Source organism: Bacillus rossius, chromosome 10 (assembly GCF_032445375.1).
Source record: "Bacillus rossius redtenbacheri isolate Brsri chromosome 10, Brsri_v3, whole genome shotgun sequence".
Lineage (NCBI taxonomy): Eukaryota > Metazoa > Arthropoda > Insecta > Phasmatodea > Bacillidae > Bacillus > Bacillus rossius.
Window position 1 is genome coordinate 35,514,779 of NC_086337.1, and position 27,859 is coordinate 35,542,637.

At 39.7% G+C, this 27,859-nt stretch overlaps 1 protein-coding gene across 2 annotated transcripts in view; it reads right to left on the reverse strand.

The window, feature by feature from the left end:
• Nucleotides 1-27,859, reverse strand: part of LOC134535946 (nephrin-like) — a 325,160-nt gene that overhangs the window by 88,672 nt on the left and 208,629 nt on the right. The gene's annotated exons all lie outside the window — the stretch shown is intronic.

Sequence of the window (27,859 nt, forward strand, 5' to 3'; positions counted from 1 at the left end):
GTGGTCCGCTTTGCTATTTGTCCAGTACTGGATTTAGTGACCAGGGACGCAAGCGCCCCTGGTGGTGAGTGGTTGCACTGACCACTTACTCCGCCGCCAGTCAGCACTAAGTCGCATGCATCATGTGCTAGGAGAACCCGAGTCGCCCCGAGTCGCCCCGAGTCGCCCCGAGTCGCCCCGAGTCGCCCCGAGTCGCCCCGAGTCGCCCCGAGTCGCCCCGAGTCGCCCCGTTCTCACGAAGCGAGGCGTGACGAACTTCAGACAAGGCTGGCGAAGCCACACATTTTTGGAACAAGGTTTATGGACCCCGCCTACCCGGACACACACTCGGTGTGACGAGCTCCAGAAGGAACCACGCGATTTGAAAACTACCCAAGATATGAGAGTTATGTCTGTATGCGCTAATGACTACTTTGTTTCCATATTTCGATTCCAAAATGTATTTTAAATGAAAACTGCAAAACTCATGTTTTCAGAATCATTTTTAAGCATAAGTATTGAGTACAGATTATTGAAAGCACTCGAGGGACTTGCATTACAACTTTATCTTCATTTCTCCACCATATAATTTTATAGTTGCCACGCAAATGCCATAGTTTCTTCATGCCCGACGATAAGACTGCGCGCCAGTTCAGAGCCTTCGCCTAAAGGCTAAAGCACCAGCGGGTGTCGCATGTATCAATCCGCCTCACAAACAAAAATACACCCACAACTGGGCGGGTCCCTTTACACGAAATTCTAATACAAATTAACTTCATAAGAATTTCCCCAAAAGTAAAATGATGACTTAAAAAATGTATTTACTCGACGTAGAGGCAAGATACCGAGTCCTAATATGATGTTATTAAGGTTTCAAGGCAGTAAAGAAAAGAATGGGAGCAATAATTCCGACTCTATATTGCGTTCCGTGTTTTGGATACTTACAATCCGTTTATTTTCTCTTAGAAGGATCCCAACAGAAAATATCGGGTTATCATCGGCCGGAGCTAAGATATTTTTAAGTGAGGGGGACCGAGGAGATTTATAAGAATATACTTATTTTAGATAGACCCATTTCGTTTTAGGGGGCTTGAGTGTTATGGAATGCCTCCCCGGGAAATGTTTTAAAAATATGGTGCTTGAAAACTTATTTTAAAGATATCTAATTACCCTTCAGTTTTTTTCTCAAATGTTGTTATTTGATAATAAAAAATGTTCAGTATTAAGTGTAGATTTTTACACTATGTCCACTTGCTTATGATTTGAGGACATGACTACTCGCATTTTGCCCGATTAGTGGCTAAAAATGAGTACATACATACATACATAAAAAAATAGTAAAAAATTCCTAAACATTCTGTCTTGTACTAGAACTCTATCCTTGCTCAAACAAAGGAGAAGTTCACAAGCTGGCAGAAGCTGTTTTTGTATTTTTTTATTTCTTCATTATTTCCTGTAATTTTCTGATATTAATGAAAACGTTCGTTAGTTTTATCCGCGTGCTCCTGGTTATTCCTGACAATATTTTGATGGTTTTCTCCATGTGCTCCTGATTATTCTTGACAATATTTTGATGTTTTTCTCCATGTGTTCCTGATAATTATTGTGGTTTCTCCAAGTGCTTCTGGTCATTCCTGTGGTTTTTCTACGTGATTTTGGTCATTCCTGTGGTAACTCCACATGCCTCTGGTTATTTCTGAGAAATCGATTATCATTATTGAAAAATTATTATTTAAATATCATATCTGGCTTTAGAGGCCATGGCCCCATCCTGCCGCTCCCTGACTACGCCCTTGTGCGTTATGTTATTTTATCTACCTTAAACCCATTGCCTTGAGGTAACTCGTGCATTAAGTTCAAAATCGGGTGTTGCGATACCTGGCACGTAGGAAACACGCAAACAAACTTCGATTTGATAAGAGCGTCGCATTGCGGGGTGGCACAGTCGTACGTGCGCTGCGAAATGAATTACACATGAGACGTAACGTTTGCGGCAGTGCAGGTTGTATTGGCTCCACACATACATCCACACATAACGTTCGCATCCCGCTACACACATACACACAGCCTGCATCTAGGATTCAGGGCACAGTCGAATAGATCCCGCGGGTCGGGAAGATAATTGCACCTGTACTCTGCAAGTTTCTGATCTGTGAGTCAATGTGTGAGCAAGTGGGTCAAAGAGTCAAACCACTGTCGTTGCGTTGATGGTTTGATGTACACGCGAAAGTCGCTGGAATGCGATATTTCACTCTAAAAATTCACTATTGCAAACAATGAGCGTAGAACCCTGGAAAGATTTTACGAAAGTACACCAATGTATAAGGGAAGCCTACGATTGAATGATTCCAATAAGTTTCTAAACACATCCCAAGTTCATCGCTCGCTCGTGTAACTTTGCGATAAAAAAAAAATTACCATTTGGCGGGATTTCATACATTATCACTATTTTACATAATTTTAAATGTGTGTGATGATGCGGGGGCAGTGAATAATAGTTTTCCTGACGTTAGGCATTTGCCTAACGCACAGATCCAAAACATAAATAAAATGTTATTAATGCAAAGAACTCTATTTTTGTCTTTTGGAAACAGCTATTGGTTGCTTGTGTTCTTATTTACACATTTTATCACGCAATCTTGGGTTTTATGCGACAGGCAAATGTATCAGTCGCGAACCACCAAGGTCGCATGCACCAATAGTTCGCCAAATGATATTTATATTGACATCAAGGTTCAAGTTCCCGTCCCCTGCAAGGTAGATACTTTCATGCTCAGACCAACTCTTCATCCGAACCATCCTCTTATCTAGTATTTACCTCTCCAGCTTAATTCTCGCGTATTGAACGCCCTCATGTCTGTGCCCAAGGTTCTCCCAGTGCCTGTTCAGGTTTTTACCTGGGCCCAAATTAGCAAGTTATGCTCTAGAGCTAAGATAGGGCAATTAGTCATGAAACTAATCGCTGTCATGGCCGGCCAATCGCCTAATAAAACCACACGATGTATGCGATCCTCTCTCTGGCCTGAAACGCACTTAAAGCCTTCTCTAAGACAGTTTAAATTAGATTAGAAAAACCAATCAAATTATCAACAATGTCGTACTCCTATTGCAACAAGATTTTAAATATCACGCCATACGCAGTTCCGGTAAAAAAAAAAAAATTGAGTTTTCATTTTAAAATGACCCGGATTTGTATCTTTGTCCATTCATCCTGATTTCAGTTTCTTTTAAGAGAATCTCTCCAGGGAAATGCTGGGAAAGTATCTCAACATTGGCCATGGCTAATTCATCTTCATCATCGTGAAATTGTATGGATAATAGGGAGTAGCCGTGTGGTGACCGGGTGAAGCCTTTTTTTTATCCAGCTCATGGTCTGTGCCATGTTGGTTGGACGTCCGAAACATTGGCTGAAGTGTAGTTTTTGCATTGTGGAAACAATTTAAAAAGCCTGTGTTTTATGAAAGTGACAGTGGTTTACGTTGGAGATTCCAAATCATACTTAATAACCATCATCAGATGTGGTCAAGCACTTTTTTTTTCCGCGATGGTACGTGCGTGACTACAAGACGATGGCAAGGTTAGAAAGTGACTTCAACTACGTCACATCTTTCCATCTCCTGGCAATTGCCAACTCTTATGATATAGGTCTTCATACATCTACGATATGTCTCGCTATCAATTTGCTATTCAGTTGAATTAAACATCAGAACAAACACCAACTGCATAGAATAAACCATGGTCGATAACCACTTCTTATTAACTGAAGTACAATAATCATCGTGAAGCAAACGTATACGTGCGTCCGGTATAATTTGCTTCCCAATGAATCCATGAAATAATGGTTCTTCTCGTAGGAAAATACCATGGTTTTTATTATTTTCGAAAAATTATGTCAAGACTACCCTGTTAAAAAAAATCTTTAATGTATGAAGAAAGTTGTTTAAAATTTTCGTAATTTTACTGATATCTTCGCGACATTTAAAATTCTTTCAACATGAATACACAAGAATAATCTTGGTATCCTAACAAAACATTCAATAACTTGAGACTTTGAGACTAGTGAAAACAACTAACTGCATAGACTAATACTTTCATGGTTTCAAATTTACGAACTTCTTACGAAGAATTCACCTGCAACAAAAGATAAGCTTCTTCATAATTTCAAATAGCTGAATCTTCATGTAACCTCACAGGATTCTATCTACCGAGTTATGAGTTTAGACGTAAAAATGTTAGACACACTCGTGGAAGGAAAATATAGTGTTTTCACTAGTCTCAAAGTCTCGAGTTATTGAGTGTTTTGTTAGGATACCAAGATTATTCTTGTGTATTCATGTTGAAAGATTTTTAAATGTCGCGAAGATATCAGTAAAATTACGAAAATACCAGGTTCATTTTAAACAACTTTCTTCATACGTTAAAGATTTCTTTTTAACAGGGTAGTCTTGACATAATTTTTCGAAAAGAATAAAAACCATGGTATTTTCCTACGAGAAGAACCATTATTTCATGGATTCATTGGGAAGCAAATTATACCGGAAGCACTTATACGTTTGCTTCACGATGATTATTGTACTTCAGTTAATAAGAAGTGGTTATCGACCATGGTTTATTCTTGTTTATCAACCAATGAAAATTAAAAACAAAAAGTTTATAAAGAGAGACCAGAGAAATTCGCGAATTTATTTCATGATAAGCTCAAATCCGAATAATTAAAATGTTGCGCTGCTTCATCTATTGGTTCGCTATAAATACAGAGGAGTATTGGCCACTTCTAAAAACTCAATCAAAAAAGTATAGAATCACAAGTTACCCAGTTAAGACGGCTCGGAAGTCAGCATCCATTGTACAGGCAGCGACTGCCTCAAGTCTATCCTGGAGGTCAATTAACACACGCGAAATTTTCCAATACCTTACATATTTTTGTGTGTGTACGCTACGGGTAATGCTAAAAGGACTACCCCAAAGTTCAAGGGTAAAGTCAGAATAATCACTGGTGGTTTACCTGTGTACACCTAGGTATGCCCAACGCTGGCTGTGACATTAGGTATTGCGTCATTTTTGAGAACGTTAGGTTAGGTTTGGTTATTTTAGATTTAGTTAGTTAAGGTATCAATAACTAAAAGTTATCATTTTGGTAAACGCCGATTAAAAATTTATTTCAGTTATTATTCGAACTTTATCCAACAAGACTTGTATAATGCTAAGTTAACCCGGGAAAACTAAGGTTTAAATTGGAATTATCAGTAGCATATATACAGTAGCGGATCCAGAGGGGGGGGGGGGCTAAGGGGCTCAAGCCCCCTCCAAAAGCATCTGGGTCCACTATTGTTTTAGTGTTTGCCTTGATAAAGCCCAGCCTCAGCTGGGTCAAGCCCCTCCCAAACCAAAATCCTGGATCCACCAATGCATATATACAAACATGCACGTGTCCACATCGGAGAGAAAAATTAATCCGCACAATAATCTTCGTTCTAGGGGAGTTGGTTTTGCAAGGTGAAGTACCTCTACTCGGAGAGCTATCCTTCTGCGGCCGCGAGCATGAACCTGCCAGTCCGGCCATCACAGTCGGTTGAGGGTGGTTGGGGTGTGATGGGGGGGACAGGAGGTGGAAGCTCGCGTCCGAAAGGGCGTGTTCCATCGAGGATAGACGCCGCACGCGAAGAGGATGGAACCGCCTAATGAGTTAAAGGGGGTTGTCCGACGGGGCTGTTGGCTGCTGCGGGGGTCTGTGTAGTGAGAGGAGGGGGGTTGGTTAGCGGCGTTCTTATCAGCGGGAAGAGCCACCAACAGCTAAACAGGCAACCCCCCCTTCATCCCCCCCCCAATCCTCCCGCGAGCACAAAAGCCTCTCTCTCCTCCGCACCCCCGCGACGGCCAAAGGTCAGCCTGTAATTATTCATTAATTAGCGACGCCGCGCTAACTCGCACAGGCCCAACAAGGGCATTAAGTGGCCGCGGAGTTGTTGGGTTCGCGACGGGGTGGGGGGGGGTGAGGGGTGTGGGGGCGGGTTTGGAGAGCAAACAGCCACGGCTGATGATGGCGGTGGGTGGGAACAAACACAAACACACACACACACACACACACGAGCTGGAGCCAGGTAATTGTTGGACCACCACAAATAAAATTAGCCTCGCTTTCTCCACCGGATAACCAGCTCTCTCGTGCTCTCTCTCTCTCTTTCTCCGTCTCTACCTCCCCCTCTCTCTCTCTCTCTATCTCTATCTAGAGAAACCGTAGCAAGCAACAATATTTTTTTTTGTTTCTAGGTAGGTACGGTATAGGAGCTCGTTACCGTTTCCCCGGAAAGCTATTTGGCGACGACAGCATTTTGCACAGACCGCAATAAAAAGGATTTTCTTTTTAAACTGTCCCTTATGTTTGCATTTTAAAAAAAACACGCCACTAGCAACTTGCAGTTCCAAGCGTGTGATCGTGTGCTCATTTAATGAGGGAATGGATGTACAAAAAATATATATGATTAGATTTTGGTAAGTTACAAAAAAATTTTAAACCCGTGTCTTCTGTTCAGTTTCAAGAATAGTGACAGAAATATTACAAAAGCAATGTGAAAGCGCCGTTCATATCTTCGGAACAAGTGATGTGTACTTACAGCAGGTCATTCATCGCTAGCAACAATTCCTCCTACTTGGAGAGATGTTGCAAGCAGGGTGGTTTCTGGGAAAATTACATCAGGGTGGGCCCCGTATACATACATGTGTATATATTTTGTGTACGTACCTATACGTATACACGTGTGTATGAAATCTCTTGTCTTAGCTTTGTGTACTAAAATAAATCACCAGAAGAGGAATATCTGTCGGTTTTTTTTTGTTTGGGAACGTTAAAGAAATTTAAAGAAATGTAAAAATTTTACTGCAGTTTAACAGTACTTTTACAAAACATTTATTGGTAACTGGTTTCCGAATGAAAGAAAAAATGTCGGCGAGTTTTTCAGTTGTGGTCACATCTAACTTCAAAAACGAGCAAATTTATGTGTACTCATGTTACAAATACACTTAAAATGAGAAACTCAGACACGAAATTTAACATATAATTATTTAAAATAATGCTGAGCGTGTGATAAATAAAAGCAACTTGTGTTTACAAAAAACATTTCTGCATGGGAATAACACGCTGTTTCCGCACCCACGGAACATCTACGTTGACTATTGAATCTGTACAGCAGACAGAAACATTTAAACTATATAATAAAAAGGCTCTGATAAAAGCGAAAAAGTATTGAAAAAAATACTAAAACTCTGCTTTGGACCTTATTTTTGACAAGTGATTTTATTAAAATACTGCCCATAACTAAACAGTTAATAATATAAAAGTTTCCCTTTGGCTTTGTGAACTTTGGTTCTCGCCATCCACCACAGATGGCAGCAATGTAGTTGTTACACTTTTCCGTTTCTTGACATCCGTCGCATTCACGAAATAACTCCCAAAAATATGCCATATACAGAGAGCCGAGATGTTAAAATTCAAATTTAAAAAAATTTATTGTGTTCTATATAGCAGTTATTGTGCTATTTATTTGCAGAACTTGAGTCGTCACAGGCAAAGGAGTTGAATTCAGTGCTTGGAAGGAAATCACGCTTGTGCCGATAGCGGTGGAGGGCGTGTTACCACTAGTCGTCCCCTCGACCGACCAGGCTAAGGGCCGTGATCTGTGCCGTTTCTACGGAAGTGCGCTTCGATTCCTGTCTGGACCCGCACCACGGATCTGCCTGTGACGCCCGCCAACAGTATGCCGTAGGAAGAGCGCCTCAGACACATACTTCCAGCAACCCTCCCCCCCCCCCCCCCCCCAAAAAAAATCTTCGAACACCCCCCCCCCCCCCCCCAACCCTCAACCACCGCGCACGGCTGTGGCCAGGCCAGAGGGATGATAACGAACACGCATGCTGCGTTGAACGACGGTAAGCCTTGTCTTTTCAAAGACGAGAGAGCCAAACGACCGATCGTGCATCTTCGGGTGTTTTTTTTTTTCATTGTAACTCATGATAACTAATGGTCAATTAGGTTAGGTTAGCTACATTATAAATACTTTAAAACATTGTGGACAGTTGATTTGGTTAGGATAGCTACATTAAAGATACTGTGAAATCATGTAAACTGTTTCCTAGTCCTGGATAGCTGCATATTAAAAAGTTATTTGCTAAGCAACCATAAAATGATTTTACAGTATTTTTAATGTAGCTATACTTGCCTCATATAACCAACCATCCACAATGTTTTAGTATTTATAATGTAGCTAACCTATCATAATCGAACGCAAAATTTAATGCCACACCGGTTTATACAATGAGATAGAACGGAAAAAAAAAATGCGAGCGTGAACTTCGGGGAACTTCGGGTGTGGCTCTCCCGTCTGTGAACGACTGGGAAAACAGCGAACGTCGTGAATATCTCCACAGAAATAAGCTAAATGAGTACGATCACTGCATTATTTTTTTTGTGTGTGTGTGTTATCTTGGCTCTCGGTATACGGCATTTGGTGGGAGTAATTTCGTGTAGTCGCATGGAAAATGAAATTAAGTAATCACAGTGCTGCCATCTGTAGCGGATTGCTCAAATAGTTTACAAAGCCAAAGGGAAACTAAAATATTAATTTTAAATTAATTTTTACCAAATTGATATTAAATTAATAAAATTTCTTGTCGAAAATAAGGTCAAAAGCCGGGAGTTAAGTTTTTTTTTTCAGGTCTTTTTTGGTTTTTTCCGAAGCCGTTTCATTATATAGTATAAAATTTCGGCCTGCAAATAGAACGATTTGATATTCGACGTAGCTGCTTCGGCAACGAATTCTAGCGACGAGTGTGGAAACTATGTGTCGTTAGATTTAGTTGAAAACACAATTTGAGCAATTATTTATCACGCTTGGCATTATTTTTAAAGAATTCTACGTTAAATTTTGTGTCAGATTTTCATTATTATAAGTGTGTTTGCAACATGAGAACACATGAATTTGCACGATATCGAGGTTAGAAGTTACACATCTCTGGCAAGTACCAAAAGACTCGCTCACATTTTTTTTTGTTCTGATGTATGGGAGTCAAAGTAATACAGTTGTAGTGTACATAAATAAGTGATATTAGTTTAAACATACATACAACTTTTGAGTTGACTGGGGTTTTCGTGTTTAGGGACCATGAAACGTAAAACTAGTTATAAATTTTTCAGCGGTTGCACCATTGTAACGACTGCAATTGGTAGTCTTTCTTAAAACCTACCTGTAACACCCAACATTTAAGTACTTTGCGCACAAAGACATATGTATAAGGTCTGGAAAACCTTCGTGTGGTCATTGATCTCAAGGACGTACTCAAGGTTTTTCTTATACTTGTGAAAATGTCAGTCAACTCATAGGCCGATGTCTTGTGACACGTCTCAACGTAGCAGCCTGTGATTCGATAAAGCTTTTGGTTTAGGGGTATCTCATTGGCCCAGTTGTGAGCCCATAGCAGTAGCAGCACGTTGTGACGTTGTCCGGTCTCCACCTATGCGACTACCGCCAGGCGAGACTCTCGGAGAGAAAGTAATGCGTCCGTGATGCGGCCGGCCCTTTGGCCCCAAAAGGCTGGGCACGCAATGCCATCAGCGTCGCTGCGCGTGAAATTTCCCCAGCGGGGTGTCGTTATTTTCTCGCGGGTGCCGAGGAAGGGGTGGTTCCGGCCGTGGCAGCGGCGCGAGTAATCAGCCTCCAGCCCCGGGGGTGGACTGGGGAAATGGGGGGGGGGGGGTATAGGGGAGGGTAGGTTTGTGAGGGGGCTGGTTCGGCAACCAGCGGCCTTCGGCACACCCTAGGATCTTCGATCTCGCGGGTTCGCGTGGCACAAGGCGTCACAAGGCGTCACGCAACAGCTGGAGGATATCGCATGCTTCGTTTCTTTAGGACATTACGATTTCGAGTACTTTCTGAAGACACTGTCGTTCCTACAAGAAGCTCTCCGTGTATTTTCGGGAGTAGGTTGCTGAGGTACCTACAAACCTATCGTGGGGTCGGTTTTTTAGGAACACTGTGATAACTATGGAGAGCTATTTGGGTACGTTTTCAAGGAGGTTGCTTTGGTTCCCACGGAAAACCCACTGGGTCATTTCTGGAGGAGGTGGCTGTGGTTACTATAAAAGCTCTTCGGGTGCTTTTTGGAGGACACTGCGGCCTTCTATTGGGAGCTCCTCGGGTACTTTTTAAATAAATGCGCTGTTACAATGAAAAGCTCTTCAGGTACTTTTCGAGGGAGTTTGCTGTGGTTCCTATGAAAACTTTTCGGCTAATTGTTTTAAGGAAGAGACACTGTCCTATGGAAAGCACTTCAGGTACTTTTTGTAGGAGGATACTGCAACTCCTATGGGAAACTCTTTCATCCTATGTATACTACTACACACCGTGAAGAAAATTCTGGGGTGGGAGTGCGCTCGTAATCTGTACAGTGGCAAATTTGTGATTTCCAATAATTTAGTTTTTATAAGCCGATTCCATGCCGTATGCAGATGGCACAATACAGCACTTGGCATGTTCGAGTTCATTGCTAAACTGGTTGATGGCTCATGAACAGAACACTTAAAAGAGCACATACGGGAACACACACAAGTGCACTGGTTTCCATTAAATTAGCCTGATATATGTTGGCAAACAATTTGCCAGCGATGTACACATACAAACAAGATATATGTCAGTTTACCTCATAATTCATCTATGTCCCTTTCTCCAAATTATTAGTTGTATCTACTGCTTTAAGTAGAAAGGGACCATTGTTGTTATATCTTTCGACTGTTAGATGGAAAAAATATTTCAATTTAACCCCATTTTATGTTCATTGACACTCTTGAAAGAACAGGATGGACGAATGTATTTAGTATGGAAATTTATTGCTGATGCACGAAAAATTCTGTCCTCCGTGATTTTGTTTATTTTAATAACGCATCGAATTCCTCCTCTGTCTATTTAGCGCAATTTATCATGTCAAGTAACAAGTTTTTTTTTACCCAGGAAAATCCAATTTCTACTCCGTCCTTTAGTAACCTTAAACAACTTCTTCATTAAAATAGGTATTATGGAAACATGAAGAGATATTGGCGTAATAGCTTAGAACAAGGGAGGCGAGAGCAGAAGTTGCTTTGATGAAAGTCGTCGCACGAAGCAGCTAAAATTTGCGAGCGGGTTGGAGGTAGGAAAATATGTGTAATCTCGCGTTTCGCGTTTGATTTACGGCAAGGTTACGAAGAAATGGTCTCCGCTCTTGCGACACTCCCTCTACACAGAAACTGACTTGAAGAATTCTTCAACCAAGGGGCAATTCTGTCTGGGACGCAAAACGTTGTGCACATTATCAGAAACAAGTATTTTCTCAAAAAATATATATTGGGTCTATTTACTAAAATCGTTTTAATAATACGTTTACATCTTAAAATCAGTTATTTTTATTAATCACATCTGCCCTCAAAAATATAGTTTCTGGAGAATTAGAATGTACATATATACATATATATGTACATATATATACACACACACACCCTAGCAGTGGCTCACACTTGACGGGGCTTCTGCGGATATAGTTCCCATCCATAATTTCCATAAACATAAGGAGAAAGAGTCCGAAACTTAGTGCGAAATTATTCATTAAGAATGTTATTTACTCAAAATGCTACCTATTAATTATTTTTAAGTGCACATTTTGAATTATTCAAAATTTTGCCAGTTCTTAATAGCCCCAACGCCCAATTATCTCAAGAGTAACAATTCAACTAGTATTAGAATAGTTCCCCATCATCTCCTCCATAACTAAAAAGAATGTATGTGTGCATTTTATCCTAGAGACTTTCGTTACATCTTTTATGTAACAACGAATACACAAGAAACTGATACCATACAGCTATATGCTGTTAACACAGATTAGTATGTGGAAAATAATATATTAGCACTAAAAAACATATATAACACAAAAAACATTTTTTATGAATAAATAGGTAAATAATGTATTGCATTATCTGCCAATAAACATTTTCCCCTCTTTATTAGGAAATATCAGACCCTGGAGTTTAATTTTTATAATGATTAAAACATGTTTACTAATTGAAAATTTACATACATAATGTTGTTAGAATCGTAGATTTTAAGCGAATACAATGTAAATAGTAGACATATTGTCATATATTTTATACTAGCATTTTTGCACAAAACATATTGAAGTTGTATTGTATTTGTCTCCAATGTATTTGATACTGATAACCCAAAGGTTTATTGAATCCCAACTCAAATACTTGTAGTTTTTGCAATGCACAACGGATATATTATCTTGCTCTTGGAGACGATACTATTTTTTTTTTTTTTTGCAAAAGAGCATTTCTCCTCACCAACACAAATACACGAATATAGCTTAGCAGTACACTTCATTTAAAGTCAATGTTGTAGTTACTGATTTAACTTCATAGCGCACAATCAAGAGTAAAGTTATGGTAATCATTTGTACACGAAGTGCGGTTGTACCCAGTTGCTTTAAGTTTAGCTGGCCATGTTTTAAAAATGTTTGTGTGACTGTTAAGATATTCATTAGTTTAAGCGATTTTTTTTTTCATTTTAATTTGTTTACACATTGCAAAATAATATTGTTACGATTTAATAATGTGGGAAGAACTGGGTTCGTAAGGGATAGCCCAATAAAGTTTTACAATCATAGTTTTATTGATTACTAATATTTACATCAATAATAAAAAAAACTTAAGGTTTATTCTCAGGTCACTCAATTTCCGTCAAGTTCCGCAGTCCGCACTCCTCACTGGAGCTAGGCTCGTGGTTCGCCCCCTTACCACGCGCCTATCCACACACACACACACACACACACGCAGTCTCGCGCCACTCTCGAGGGGGTCTCTCACCCTCTTAGCCGATGTTGCACTTCCCCCTCGCTCGCGGAAGTCTCGGAACTCCGGAACTGTCGCCGAACTCCTCGGGGAAGTCTGTTGACCAAAAACTCCGTTGCCGAACTACTTCGCCGCACCCGTGGCATTCACGGCAGGCACTCGCCGTCACCCCGAAAACGGTCGCGTAGGGGCCGGCGTCGCTGCTTAAGTAGTCTGTGATGCTCTTCTAGAACCTTCGCGTCATCCCGGGTCGACCCGACGCCCGAACACTCGAGAAGGGTGGCGTCTATTATCGCCACTCCGCGCGGCGGCTTGCGGAATTCCCAAGGCCGCTCAGCGATAGATAACGGCGCCGAGGCGGGAGGCGGGGACGAGGGGACGAGGGGACGAGGGGACGGGGGTAGCGACGACCCTTGTAATCCGGCCAGGCGCGCGTGGCGTGCCTTACGTCAGCGGGTCGCACGTGGCCGAGCGTGGCCGCCAGCCAGCTCCGAAATTGGCATCGCGGTCTAGTCTCTTGCGTTCGTAACAATATTTAATTTCAATTTTTACAGAAACAAGGAAAATATAATGTATCATAAATTTCCGCCTGTATCTTCACTTTTTTTTATCACATTTGCAAGGGGAGCAAGTATACGTAAAGTCAATATCCAACAAACCAAACCACGGATAGAATCCGAATTTTTTGTACAAATTCACCAACAACCATGAACCTAATGCGTCGATATTAACCCTTGTGTTGACTTCAACTGATTGCATTAACTTTCACTCATTAGAAAAAAAAGCTGCCTTTGCTCATTCCGTGAAGTAACGCTCACTGATTGGCTCCCTAATGAGCGCCGATTAGAGCACGATAGCAAAACTGCTGATTTTTGATAGCCGTGTATGTAAATAAGACACGCATAGATTTCGGTGTTGCATACGTAATAGGTTAATTTTTTTTGTCTTTGACAAGGGTGGGGGTGTAGGTAGGGCTTTACGTGATCACGAATCTCCCAAGATTAGGCTAATTGGTCGTCCATTCCCTTGGGTACTAACTCGGTGCTCGTTGACATGAGTCATGCTCAAAAATTGGTTGTCTGTAAAGTCGGTTTACGGACGATAGTTTAACGTGAAAACGTCATAACAAAACATTGATGAAATGATTGCATACTTTTATGAATAAAATTGAATCATTTTTATTTTAATAATAAAATAATAAATACTTGAAATTATACTAGTAATCAGATTTTTAAAATGCAAGAATAATTAACCTTTATTGCCGAAATTATTGTTGTAATAAGCAATGAAAACCACATTAATTTTCACTTCACTTTATAAACAGTCGACGAAACAGTTCACGTGTAGATGACATGTAATTAATTTTAATAACTGGCGTTCAGCTATAAAGTTTAAATATAATTATGAACACGTTTTCATATAAATAAACTGTAATCAAATATCTATCATCAATTATGTGAATCAGCATAATTTTTTAGTCAATTGTAACATAACCTATTATTACTGCACTCGCTGACAGCGTAACGGAACACAGCGTAACGGAACCATGTGCGTAACGGGACACTTCTTCGTGCGTGCAACCGGCGTTCATCGATTTATTAGACGTTGTCACGTCAAAGAAAGGATGGTGGTAACGAACCCACGACCATCACTACACGTTCAGAGATCACGGACGGGTGATGCTCCGGGAAGCGGGTGTGTTAGAGGATTCCTTGGTGGAGTGAGGGAGGGCTGGACTATCTAAGGGGAAGGACAGGGGGCAGAAGACACGTGTCATGTGGGCGTCGAACCATAGGGAAGCCTTCTCTTCACAGACGAGAGAGCCAAACTCCCGACCATGCATCTTCGGGTATTTTTTTTTTTAATTTTAACTCATGATAACTAATGGTCAATTAGGTTAGGTTAGCTACATTATAAATACTTTAAAACATTGTGGGCGGTTGATTTGGTTAGGTTAGCTACATTAAAGATACTGTGAAATATTGCAAACGGTTTCCTAGCCCTGGATAGCTACATATTAAAAAGTTATTTGCTAAGCAACCATAAAACGATTTTACAGGTATTTTTAATGTAGCTATACTTACCTAATATAACCAACCATCCACAATGTTTTAAAGTATTTATAATGTAGCTAACCTATCCTAATCGACCGCAAAATTTAATGCCACACCGGTTTATACAATGAGATAGAACGGGGGAAAAAAAAGCTAGCGTGAACTTCGGGTGCGGCTCTCTCGTCTGTGAAATAGAGGATTCCCTCGAGCCATATTGGTTGGACGCCCCGAAAAAAAAAATCCTGCCTTTTTTCGCCTTGGTTAAAGACCAATTTTTATAAATAAACAAGTCGTGGAAGAGAACAAGAGAAGCTTGTCTGAGAGGCTGGTGGATCCGGGATATCTCCCGGCTCGTCCTCTCGAAAGAAGAGTTCTCCCAACACAACTGAGTGGTCCGCCGGTGCCCTCGATGGGAGACTTGCAGCGCTTGGGCGATTGCCGCGGACGGCGCTGGAAAACTCCAGGGCGAAGAGGCAGGACTCTGGAGCGAAGCAGGAGTCGGAGGAGGGGAGAACAAGATGAAGGACCAAAAAAAAAAAAAAGAGGCGGCGGCAGAGATTATTTTTCAGTCCTCGCCAGCGGCGAAGGCGGTGCGTTAAGAGCTTCTGCCGCTGACAGATGTCACACCTCGAATTGCACTACCTCGCCTCCCTTATATATATATATTTTTTTTTATCTCCCTCCTCACACTTTTTTCTCTCTGCCTCCGGCGACAATTCAACTCCTTGCCGAACCTCAACTGGCAGCCCCCTAGAGGGACAAGTTGCCTAAAACGGGAGGATATTCCCGTCTCCTGGACTTCAAACCGAAATCTGAAGGGTGCAAAAAAACACCTCCAAGACACATCATGGTCAAGATAAATCACAACCGCGCCATCTTGGGGCCAAAAAGCTTTTAATACGTGAAAAAAACTAATTTCCTGTCATAATTAAAAATTCGTTTGAGCTGAAGCATATGCACGCCCTCATAGAGGTTCGCCTCAAATTTACGTAGATAGCTTGTTACCAATTATTATCTGCTGACATGTTCTTTAAAGTGTAGGATATCTTCGTACATTAATAAATTTACTTACTCTGACATGAACTCGAAAGTTTTGTCCTGGAGCGTTAGCAGAACCTTTTAAAGAAATGTTAGGTCTTCAGCAGACACGCACTTATTTCTTCTGAATGACTTAACTCCGTTGTCGGCGGTACAACTTTGCAGCATGCGTAGTTCCTACGAACATTTATTTGTCTTGAACTACAAAGAACCCTTCGAATATTTTTTTGTGGTCCGAAATCTAATGTATAAAATTTATTAATGTTCGTGTGTTCGTATTATATGCGTTCGCACATCATTCATCCGACTGAGTTGAAACTTTGTTCAGTTTTTGTTGGCACTTTTGCGAAAGTGTTTTACATATTACCATCAACCTACAATAGGTGGCGCGCTAATATTATAGAACAACCTATAAAAATAAAAATAAAAATGTTCGTTCTTTCAAAATCTTAAATCCCCGAAAGTTCTTTGACGATTCCTTTGACATTTTTACATAATGGTACATTCGAATACAAACTTGTCACACCTGTGACAAGTAAAAATATAAATAATATAGATAGGTAAATCTATAGACATATGAATGTTTGTGGGTTAGTCTTATTTTGGAAATATATAAATAGATATAGAGAGGTATAGAGACATACAGTGCTATATAGTGAGATATAAAGATATAGAGAGATAAGCATATATAGAGAGACAAACATATATAGAGAGATAAACATAGAGAGATAAACATATACAGAGAGATCAACATATAGAGAGAGAGATAAACATATATAGAGAGATAAACATATATAGAGAGATAAACATATATAGAGATATATAAACATATATAAATAGATAAACAGAATATATAGATAGATATACAGATATAGATAGATATACAGATTAAGATAGATAGATTTAGAGAGAGAAAGAGATATATTGATAGAGCGGTATAAACGTAGCAAAATACAGAGGGATTTAAAGAGGGACGTTAAAAGTGAGATAGACAGATGCATTGTTTGTGTAACTACTTCTAACAAATTACAAAAAAAAATCGAAAGAGGCATAGAAATGCATGCCAAGCATTAGCTAGTAAATAAAATAAATTTTGTTATTGCAATTTAGAACTTTATTTTTATCCATGGTAACGGGCTAATGCATTGTTGATTCCTTCTGCGTGTCCATGACATTGGACATAACATCCATGGAGTTACGGATTGTCAGGAGATTGCATGCTGTGACATCGCCATCGCCATATTTTTTCCGCCCAAAAGAATTGCGGTAATGGTTTTTGATTAAGTTTGATAATGGTTAGAAAGAACGAATTGGTATCTCCGTCTCATTGAAATGGTCGTTTAAAAACTCTTTCCGCAATGCAAAACCCTACATTTAAGCCACTTGCATTTGGGCGTCCAACACGTGGCCATCCCCAGATTGCATCGTAGGTTTTTTTTCCGAGGTGTGGCCATTAACTGTAGGTGTTTTCTACGTGTAGACTGCGGTGGCAAAGCAATGGTACATGCATCGGCTGGTTATTAATAATAAAAAAATGGTTGTCTGTAAAGTGGGTATACGGACGATAATTACGTGACGTCATAACAAAAAATTGATGAAATGATTGCTTACTTTTATGAATAAAATTGAATCATTTTTATTGAATTATCACTATTTTGTATGGATACAAAGAAGGAGTGAAATGAAATCTACAATTTAATTGATAAATTTACTTTTATTTGCATAGATTAATTCTAATATTTTTATTACTTTAACGAAGAGATTATTCTAACTATAACTTTTATACATGTCTGCTATTTAACTTCTTCCAATCTGTGGTATTCTGTTAAGGATAGGACGATGATAGGAAAAGCAGGAAAAGAATGGGAGTTGTTTCAAGTTTAATGTGCCTCGAAAAAGTCAAATCGATGGTTGTTCCAATCGAGTGGAAGAGAGATAGATGCGGCGCAAGCGTACAATGAGCGTAACGGGACACAGCGTAACGGGACAATGTGCTTAACGGGACACTTTTTCGTGCGTGCAGCCGGCGTTCATCGATTTATTAGACGTTGTGACGTCAAAAAAAAACCGAAGCGCATAAAACTGGAAAAATTATTATCAAAACGACCGTTGATTTAATTGTATTTGTTTATCGCGATAGCTCGCAGTCTTAACTCCTGTTGCTCAGAGCCACGCCAAATGGGGATTGAAGAGGGGTTTGAAGAGTAGGAGGGGGATCGTTAAACCCACTAATTAAACTCTGAGAAACGCGCGCGCGCCCGTCGTCGTTAGAGTTTGCTGGGCCGCTAGGGAGAATGAGGCAGGGGTGAAGGGCGGAGGGGGCAATAGAACGACCAGCAAACGTTAATAAACACTCGTAAATTAATTGGTTGTGAAAATCCTCTGGAGGCTGCGCCGAGAGGTCGCGGCGCCACAACCCTTTTGTCCACGGCTTCCCCATTAGTCGTGTCTCGGATCTCCTGGGATTAGCGTTTCGGTACCACGGCATTCAGCTCACCCGGCCGCGGGTCACTGATTCAGGACGTATTTACGCTAACGGATGAATTTTAAGAAACACTCTTGCGTTTTTGTTCGATTTCGGACAGTGGATCTAAAAAAAAAAACTGAAGAGAATTTTCTCTGCCAAACCCCAAATTTGATGTCGCATGGAACGTAAAAGTGTAATCACGGTTCTGAACATCTGGGTCGGATGGCGTGAACCAAAAAAGACAAAGGAAAACTTTATTAAATCGACTGTTTAATGAATTTTAACAAGATGGGCAGTGCTTGGATAAAAATTATTTGTCAAAAAAAATGGCATTCCACCCGGTATGCAGGGGTGCTGTACCAGTATCCCCCCACCCCACTGATCCAGCCAATGGCGTGTGTGACTGGCCTGGCCCGGTGACGAACTGAACACCACCGAGACTCGTGACAGCAGATTGTAGCGTACAACAGTGGCAGCCCTTCGGGTCTTTGCATCTCTTAAGTACTGCAGCATTCACGTCGGCGCCTGCGAAGCGAACAGTGGCGGGCGAATTTGAATTTGGCGGGCTTCAGGGGACTGACTTGATGTAAGCTTTTGGACATACACCATTGCTAAGCACATGTATGTCTGTAGAGGAAAACTACAAAAAACCCCAAAAGACAAAAACACCAATCAAGCAAAAAATTTCTGTTGTCGACAGGATATAGCAAACACCACCTAATATTCCAAAACAGGAATATGGTCAACAAACAAAGAAAAACAAATAAAAATGGACTAAGATAACGAAAAAAAACCACAAATGATGACAGCACAAAAATATTAAACCCAACAAAAAAATTCAGCACAACAGTTGAAACGAGACAAAAACACGACAAAACGAAAAGACGAAACAAACACAATGGTTTCTGTTTTCCAAAACAGGCGTATGTCCAAAAGCTTACAACAAGTCATGCACTCCCATTGCACAAATCTCTCAAAGATAATTTCAGGGGACTGCTTGCACTGGCTCGAAGGACGCGCAGTGACGTTCAAACGCTCCGTGGGAATCAGGCGATGACCTAGGTTTGAACGTTAAATAGTTGTCGCGTGACGCATTATGTAGGTTTTTCTTGCCCTGTTTTTTTTTTTTTTTTACATCCCGCTAGATTTGCTTCGGAGATAGAATTTTTTAAACATTTAACATCACAATCATCTTTTGAATACCCATGAATATCGAAATTTGAAAATGAAAAAATCAGTACATAGCATTATATTCTTTTTTATTCTAATTATCTTTCCTAGTCATTTCTTTAAATGTGAGATATTATTTTTTTCTATAAAGACTGTCTTTTAACGCCCCTTAGAGGCATAGTTTTCCAACATAAAATACGGAGTTATTAATTTTGGTATTTTTATTGTTTATGCTCAGAATATTATGCTAAATAAGCTTCGGAGATATGTTTATTAATTGCACAACAATATAGATGCCATTTTCACCCCTAACGGATAAGAATGAAAAAAAAATCAAACATACTATGTAATTATACATATAACCGAATAATATAACTATCTAATAATGGTAGTAAATAAAAACGTTTTATCAACAACAGCTTAGTAGTTAATGAGTTATGTCGGGATATTAGCCTAACAAGCAGCCAAACATACTCAAGTTTCATAATTTGTGTTCCAAATTACTTTAATAGCCTTTTCCAGTGTACTTTTTTCTTTTATAATGGACAGATATTTAACACCAAGCAGTTTAATAATTAGTAGATTTATATTGATTTCATTAGAAAGGAACACGGCTGCCGCTGGGAGAATTGACGATGATTACGAAGCAGTGGGAGTATTTACATTTCAGGAAAGTTTACATTTGATTGTTCAGGACTCGGTGCTTCCAAAACACGCAAAGAGAACGACCAAACGGCTCACAAAAATAGTTACTTAGTTGGCCTGGAAACCCGCTACACCCCTTCACCAGGGAAGATGTCTGGATGTGACTGGAGACCAATATTTTGAACTGAACGAGGTATCACAATTTTTTTACGCGAGACTTCCAGCGACACATTACAAATAAACCTTGTTTTTTGTCTCATTGTCAGCCGATCTCTGCGGCCTAGTCGGATGCCGCCGTCTTTTGGTTCTGGGTTCGAGTCTCGGGTATGGCACGGGCGTCAATAAGTATTTGTCCAAAGAGGTGACAAAAAAAATTTTCTTAAGTCAGCGAAACTGTCAAACTGCCATTAACAATTCATAACCAAACAACCTAGAATTCATTGAAATACACATAAACAACATTAAATTTAACAAAACTAATAAATATAAAATTTTAAAATGTGGTTAAAGGTTCTGAATGATGTGTCAAAAGCCCCTCCCCCCACCCCCCCGGCAAGTTCGATTGCCAGCCAGATCCGGGGGGATTTTTCCACTTTTGAAATATTTTCCTTCTCGGATTCGGGATTGGATATTGTGTTGTCCCTCAACCTCCATACTGAAAAAGGCAATAGAAAGCCACTGCAGAATTATCTTGCCACGAGGACCTAAATGTCGTCGCGGTTTCCACCCCTACGGCGTTATCTGTGGCCAACATTCTCATAAATACACATCAGAGCTCTTCAACATCATGCGTTGAGTTGTAGGACATCCTACACAAATAGAAAACATCTAACTACTGCATAGATGTAGCAGGTCTTAGTAACTAAAAAGTTTAAAAAAAAAATTTTTTTTTTTTTTTTTTTTCAATGTACGTTTTAGAATTCCGAGCAAGGAACTACTGAGAACACGTTTTATTTCACCAACATATATTTAATTCTAAAAAACCATATGTATAATTAATTAGTCAACAGTATTTGATTCCATTCTTTTTGTAGATGTTAAAAATAAAAATGTATATGTACATATTTTTTCTGCTAAACTGTTTTTTTATATATCCTTATCGGCGTATGAAATAAAATTTTACAAAACCAAAATTTTTGAAGGAATTCGACAAATAAGTTAATAATAGATCAAAATGGCTGTGAAGACATGATGTGAAAAAAAATTGAAATCGATAAAATATTACGGAAATTTCAAACTTACTGTGTTCTTGTCAAAGGGCATTTGATAAACGTTCATCCTGTGGCCACTTCACAAATTTAGTGCTTTGAATATCATTAATTATCGCCATAGATAACCTATGTGGGTAGAATATGGATGTCACAAAAACGATCATTTTAACTGCTTGCCTGATATCAATTATTTCACGGCCCTTCGTAAAAAATGTTTGATGTAGTACCCTTCACAAGAAAACAGCGGCTACATTTAACGAGTGATAGTATGTGGCTTACACCCACGAATCCAACTACACACGAAAGGATATTTCTGATTGGCTAGGATTAGTATCTGGAGTCAATTAGCATTGGAAACTAATATGATTTGGACTTCAATTAAAACTTCATGAATAATTTCTCTTTAAAATTGAAGCTAGAAGAGCATAAACCAGATTCATTGTGTGGCAACCACAGTGAAAAACGATATCGAATAAAAAATCCCATAAATAATATAGTGTCGAGTGTCTGTACATATATTTATGAGGGAGTATAATCACAAATTTTCAAAACATCCTTTAATTAATTGTAAGCTTTCAGGGATATGGCTTACACAGAAACACACATAACAAATAAGATTAGTCATTGTAGAAATGACTCTAAATAATGTGCAACGTTTCTGATTTAAAGTTATTACTCCAAAAACTACAAGACCACATAACCATATGTCCCTCCCTACTCTCCAAATTCGTGCTTGTTAGGTTCGACGATATTTTAAAAGTTTAATTTATTACATTTTTAATCAGGCACTGTTACATTTATGGACAATTGTAAGCAATGCTCTTTTTTTTCAGGAAAATTTTCCTGCATGATTGCCAATTAAATTCACTAATTGCTGGTTATTGTGCTGTACCAGTAATAAGGGCTAACACACTTAGTAATCTGGGATAAACGTTTTAACGCAATCAATTAAAAACACCCCTGCATGAAGGGATGAAACCCTTATTTGAAGTTTCAAACCACGCATTGCGAAAAGTTAATATCCTCCCTTAGTTTATATATATATACATATATATACATATATACATACACACACACACGCTAGTTGTAGGGCACCTAAGGCGACCATTCAAACGTTATGAATATAACAAGCAATTAAATTTAATATACACGAAATATTCATCAAAAATTCAAAAACTCTTTTCATGTGTCTTGGCTGTCAAAATCGTAACAAATTTGAGAATTTTGAAATGCCAGGAATATTTTCTGAAATTAAATTCAAACCTTTTCTTGAAGTAGCCAGTGGCATTGCAATTAAAACCTAAAATAGTTTCAGTTCTGCAATAGATTAAATTATCCTTATTTGTACAATCCAAAAACGTTAAAAAAAAAAAAAAAGTAACTTTGGCAGCTAATTATGCACAAAAAGTATGCGCTATATATATTTATATATATATATTAATTTCGTGAACGTTAAACAATTGGGAAAAGTCTGCAAGTTAATCTGTAATTACTGTAAATATGAAATCTTGACCAGAAATGTGCCATTGTGTCCCGACACAGACCGTGAGTAGAGATATATGCCGAGTTGACTTGAGTGACTGACGAGAAGACCAGCCAGCGAACAGTGGCTCGAGCAGGCGGCAGACGGCTGCCTCTGGGGTGAGGTCTGGTGGTGACCCGAGGGGTGAGGGGTGGATCCGGCGCACCCCCAGGTCTTTGTGCGCTGCGCGCCGATAGCGCCTGCCAGCCAATTAACTGTCGTGTTGCCGGCGGCACCCCGCGGTGCGGTCTAGTCAGGAGGAGGGGGTAGGGGGGGTAGTAGTTCCTGTGGAAAGGCGAGGCCCCGGGCTCCTTTGTCTCGGAAAAGGGGGGGAAGGTTTCGGAGCCGCAACACGCCCTTAATTAACGGGCGTTTTCGCGATTAACAAGTCGCCGGCAAGCCCTCGACACAGCCGACAAGACTTTGAGCCGTGCTCGAGTTGGTCAATTCGTAAAGACCGGGGGTTGGCGGGGAAAACAGATAAAGGCGCAGTTCGTGTGTTTCGTATTAATAATTAAACACCATCACTGTTTTATGTATTGCCTTCCAGCGACACCTGCACATGATCCGTAGACGTCTGGACTGCAGCTGGCCGCTGTATGCCCGATGGGACCACTACGTAATAGCTTTGGGTCTTTTTTTTTAATTTCCTTTTTGAGGCTTCCGTAGCTCTCGCATTCACTTGGCACTGGATTTTTTTAGGCTTTATTATTTGTTATATTCCTTTTGACTTTAACTCTCCTCTGAATTGCGTTTTATAAAATTCCGAGCATCCTTAATATGCGTTATAATTTTTTAATACTAGAAAAGATTTTTGAGACAAGTACAGCGACTAACTTAAATAATTTATAGTATCAATCGGAAACTTAATGCCTAAATTATGATTTTAAAGTTAGTCAACAACACCAACAATACAAACTCATAAATAGGTGTTTGATAATGTAATTATTTTTGTTACACATAAAATACGAAAATAAATTTATGGAATATGTCACACGTTTAGTACAAAGCTATTGGAAATCCAAAGCCTTATTAATGCAACACCTCACGCCGCACAGTGGGAGATTTGCCCGAAAACGTGGTCAAAAATACAAAAACCAATGTTATGTCATACAAACTTCATAATAGGGGTTTTCGAGGTCGCTGATTACGAATTTAATGTTAAAATCAATTAGTTAATGGCCGTTCATCTTATAGAGACTAAATTAACAAAAAATGCATTTAATTTGTAGTCTATAATATGCATATTAAATGTTTGTAATTTTATTGAAAATTGCTCATCATGGTAAATAACATTTTGTATGTAACATATATTTCATTCCCATTTATTGTTACAGTCAGTGGAACAAGTGATTCAATTTGCTGCTCGATATAGTTTTTTTCTCTTACAATGTATTCAGTGTTTTCATGGAGAAACTGCAGTCTGATTGGCCTACAAAACCTGGGAGATGAAGGCCTCGGATTCTTCCATATGACAATTTCGTCCCGAGATTTCAGTTCAGAAGAAACAAGTTGCAATGGTACAAAAGACGTTAAGAACACATTTGCATCTGAATCAGAATCGTTGTTGAATCTTTGCTTGTACTCACTGTGTCCCGAGCTCCCACCACATTCCCATTTACAAATTAAACTTAATGCACGCACATCGTCGGGATGTAAACTTTGTATCACTTATTCTTGGACTAGTAAAATACGTTGACAGGTGTGATCTAACAGACTTTGAAACTTTACTTCTGCACTTTTCTCAGTAACTATGATACTCGTACGCGGTGCACAACACCTCGATTTCGCTTCCCTTACTGCTTCATAACTGGGATACAATTTGCAGTTGTGTTTTCGCGCTGTTGATCTAATTACACTGTATTGATGCCTACTCAATTTAGCTTCAACCATTGTAGACAAAGCCTCATCTGCAGATATTGTCTTCTCGACTTGCATACTATATAACGCTTCCGATATTTCGAAGCTCTTGTTGGTGTAGTTGTGGTTATGTCTTTTACTATGTTGGCAGCAACTATATTACCAAACGAACGAAGGCTCATCTGAGTGGCATAAGACAACATCGACATGTCTACATTTTTACGTAGTTGCTCTGTTCTCCTTCGTTTCGTTCGTTCATTACTTGAACAAAATTCCACGGAAGGGCATCCACGTTTCTTTGCCGACTCTCCAGAACTGGGATTACTTACCGGAATACAAATGTTCTTGCTGAGCCATGCTTGATTTTTATTCAGAAAATAGTCAATGTTTCTTGAAGATTCTTTCCATTTAGTGTTTAGCTTAGAAAAAAAGTGGACAAAGCAGTCCTTTGCACTCGCAGGTATTGTTATAATGCAACCCCGTTTCTCGGACAACACTTTCTGTAGGTGTTCCAGACAAGTTCTTATATCTGAAGTTAAGAAGCCCTTCAGCATCAAGAATAGCTCCCTTCTAGAATAGGCCAGTTATTCTTCTCCTGATCCTAAAATGAAAATGTTGCATGACTGCAATGCAATGGCACTTATTAAAATCATTGGGCGGGTAAAAAAAAGGTTCAGATCGGGGAAAGAGGGAAATTGGTTTGCAGTAATGGAGTCCTTTCTTGGATTATTTTCTGTATGAATAGAGTAACATAGATTAAAAACAATTTGGAATATTAATAACATAATGTTCACAAATTATTAATACCATTTTGTTGAATATAATTACAATAGTGTAATAAAATGCACTGATATTATTATGCCATTCTGTTATAGTGAAAAAAGAAAATACCAAAGAAATAGTCAACAAAATTCTACCATAATTAAGATGTCGAAAATTGTTCATTACATTGTGCTGTTTTTTGTGAATCCGTTTACAAGTTCTTTGTTCAGTGCTCATTTGCGTTCGCAACAGTAGACCCTTAGGAATAATGTCTTATTCGCGGGATTCATTCTTGGTTATGGTCGATCCGGAATTTCTTAAGGGGGGAAATGTAACTGACTTGGCCCTAGAAGAGCTAGTTTTCTCGGAGTGCTTCCCATTTCACTGTTGTATTCCATTCATGCTTCGATTCTACCCAAATCACAGTCACTGGCACTGAAGACCTAGGCTGTTTAATTTCGCTCAAATTTCTCAATTGTTGCCATTTATTCCATCCCATCATTCCATACAGTCTCATAAACTAATTTAGGAAGTTTCTTCATCTCATTAGATAACAATCATTGAATTGTAAAACAACACAAGACATAAACTTAATAAATTCCTTATGGGTTTGTGTGTACCCACCCATCATTATATGGTTATTTTACAGCTGGAAAATCCAAAACCATTGTCCTTCTTAGTGAACAACTTTGAAGGACTTTAGATTTGTTTCTTACCAGTAGTAAAAAATTCCGTATCAATAAAAAATCGCACTATACCAACACTACATGTGGTTTTCATCAAAGATTTCTGAAAGGCTAGACCACCACTAGTAAACTTCTCCAGACTTTAACAGACCTCGATGACGATGTCGAGAATGAACTGACAATTAGTGAAGCTTATTAATGAATAAGAAAAAAGGCATGTGGTATTAGACGGGCTATGCACATTGTCGACAATGATGGGTCGGCTTAGACCCGTCATAGCCTCAGGGAGTCGCCACCAGTGCAGCAATGAAGGAAAAAATATCGTACACAAAGGGTAGCACATATTAGCAGCTAGTTATTGTAAATTCGTATTACTAAAACAATAAACTAAACGCTCTATTTCGAAAGAAAGGTGCATGATGTGGCATACCCAACTAAAAGCCTCGATGTAATATGATAAAACTAAATTTTCATTATGTTCACAAAGTAGCTTTAGAAAATAAAACAAAAAAACATTACAGCTTTATATATAACAACATAAGGCAGCGATATAGACGCCATAACTCCAGGAATTGCATGAATTTTTCAGAACTCAAAAATATCAATTTTTACGGCCGCGACATTCACTTTAGTACAGCATGGAATTATCTTCAACATAGTTAGGTCCGCCCAACGCACTCGACTCTCACTTGTCAACTGCCGTGAAACCTCAGGATATGAGAATTTCTCATTGCCATATCCGGTTTCCCATGCAGGGATGATCTAACATTACTACCACATCGCCAGTTTGGTCGAGATTTTAAGTTCGCATTTGCATTTTGACCACGTTTTCGGGCAAATCTCCCACTGTGCGCCGTCCATAAATAATCGTGACTCCAAGAAAGAAAGGTGCAGGAGGATGATTAACCGATGATGGTGGCATAAAAGGTAAAATGTGCGGGGTGACACAAAGAAGATAAATGCGCAGGGTTGCTCATCGGTGATAGTGTGCAGAGAAAGATGTAAGTTACGAGGTGACTCATAGAAGATAATTGAAGTGATCGGAGAAATGCGCAGGGTGATTCACCGATAACGGTTTATAGCTATGCTCTAAGTGTCGACACACACCAGGAGCACATTCACAAAAAACGGTAGAGCTATAGGAGAAACGTGCATGTCGACATGCCCAGATGGTGTTGTAATAGGTAAAATGTTCAGGGTGACTCGGTACGTAAAGAGTGATAGGAGAAACGTGCATGTCGACTCGCCGACACGGTGTTGTAGTAGGTAAAATGTTCGGGGTGATAGGAGAAACGTGCCGAAATGGTGTTGCAGTGGGTAAAGTGCTCGGGGTGACGAGAGAGGCAGGAGAAAGGCTGATGGCCGGTGTTGCAGTAGGTAAAGTGCCCGGGGTGACGAGAGTGGCGAGAGAAAGGCTGATGGCCGGTGTTGCAGTAGGTAAAGTGCCCGGGGTGACGAGAGTGGCGAGAGAAAGGCTGATGGCCGGTGTTGCAGTAGGTAAAGTGTCCGGGGTGACGAGAGTGGCAGGAGAAAGGCTGATGGCCGGTGTTGCAGTAGGTAAAGTGCCCGGGGTGACGAGAGTGGCGAGAGAAAG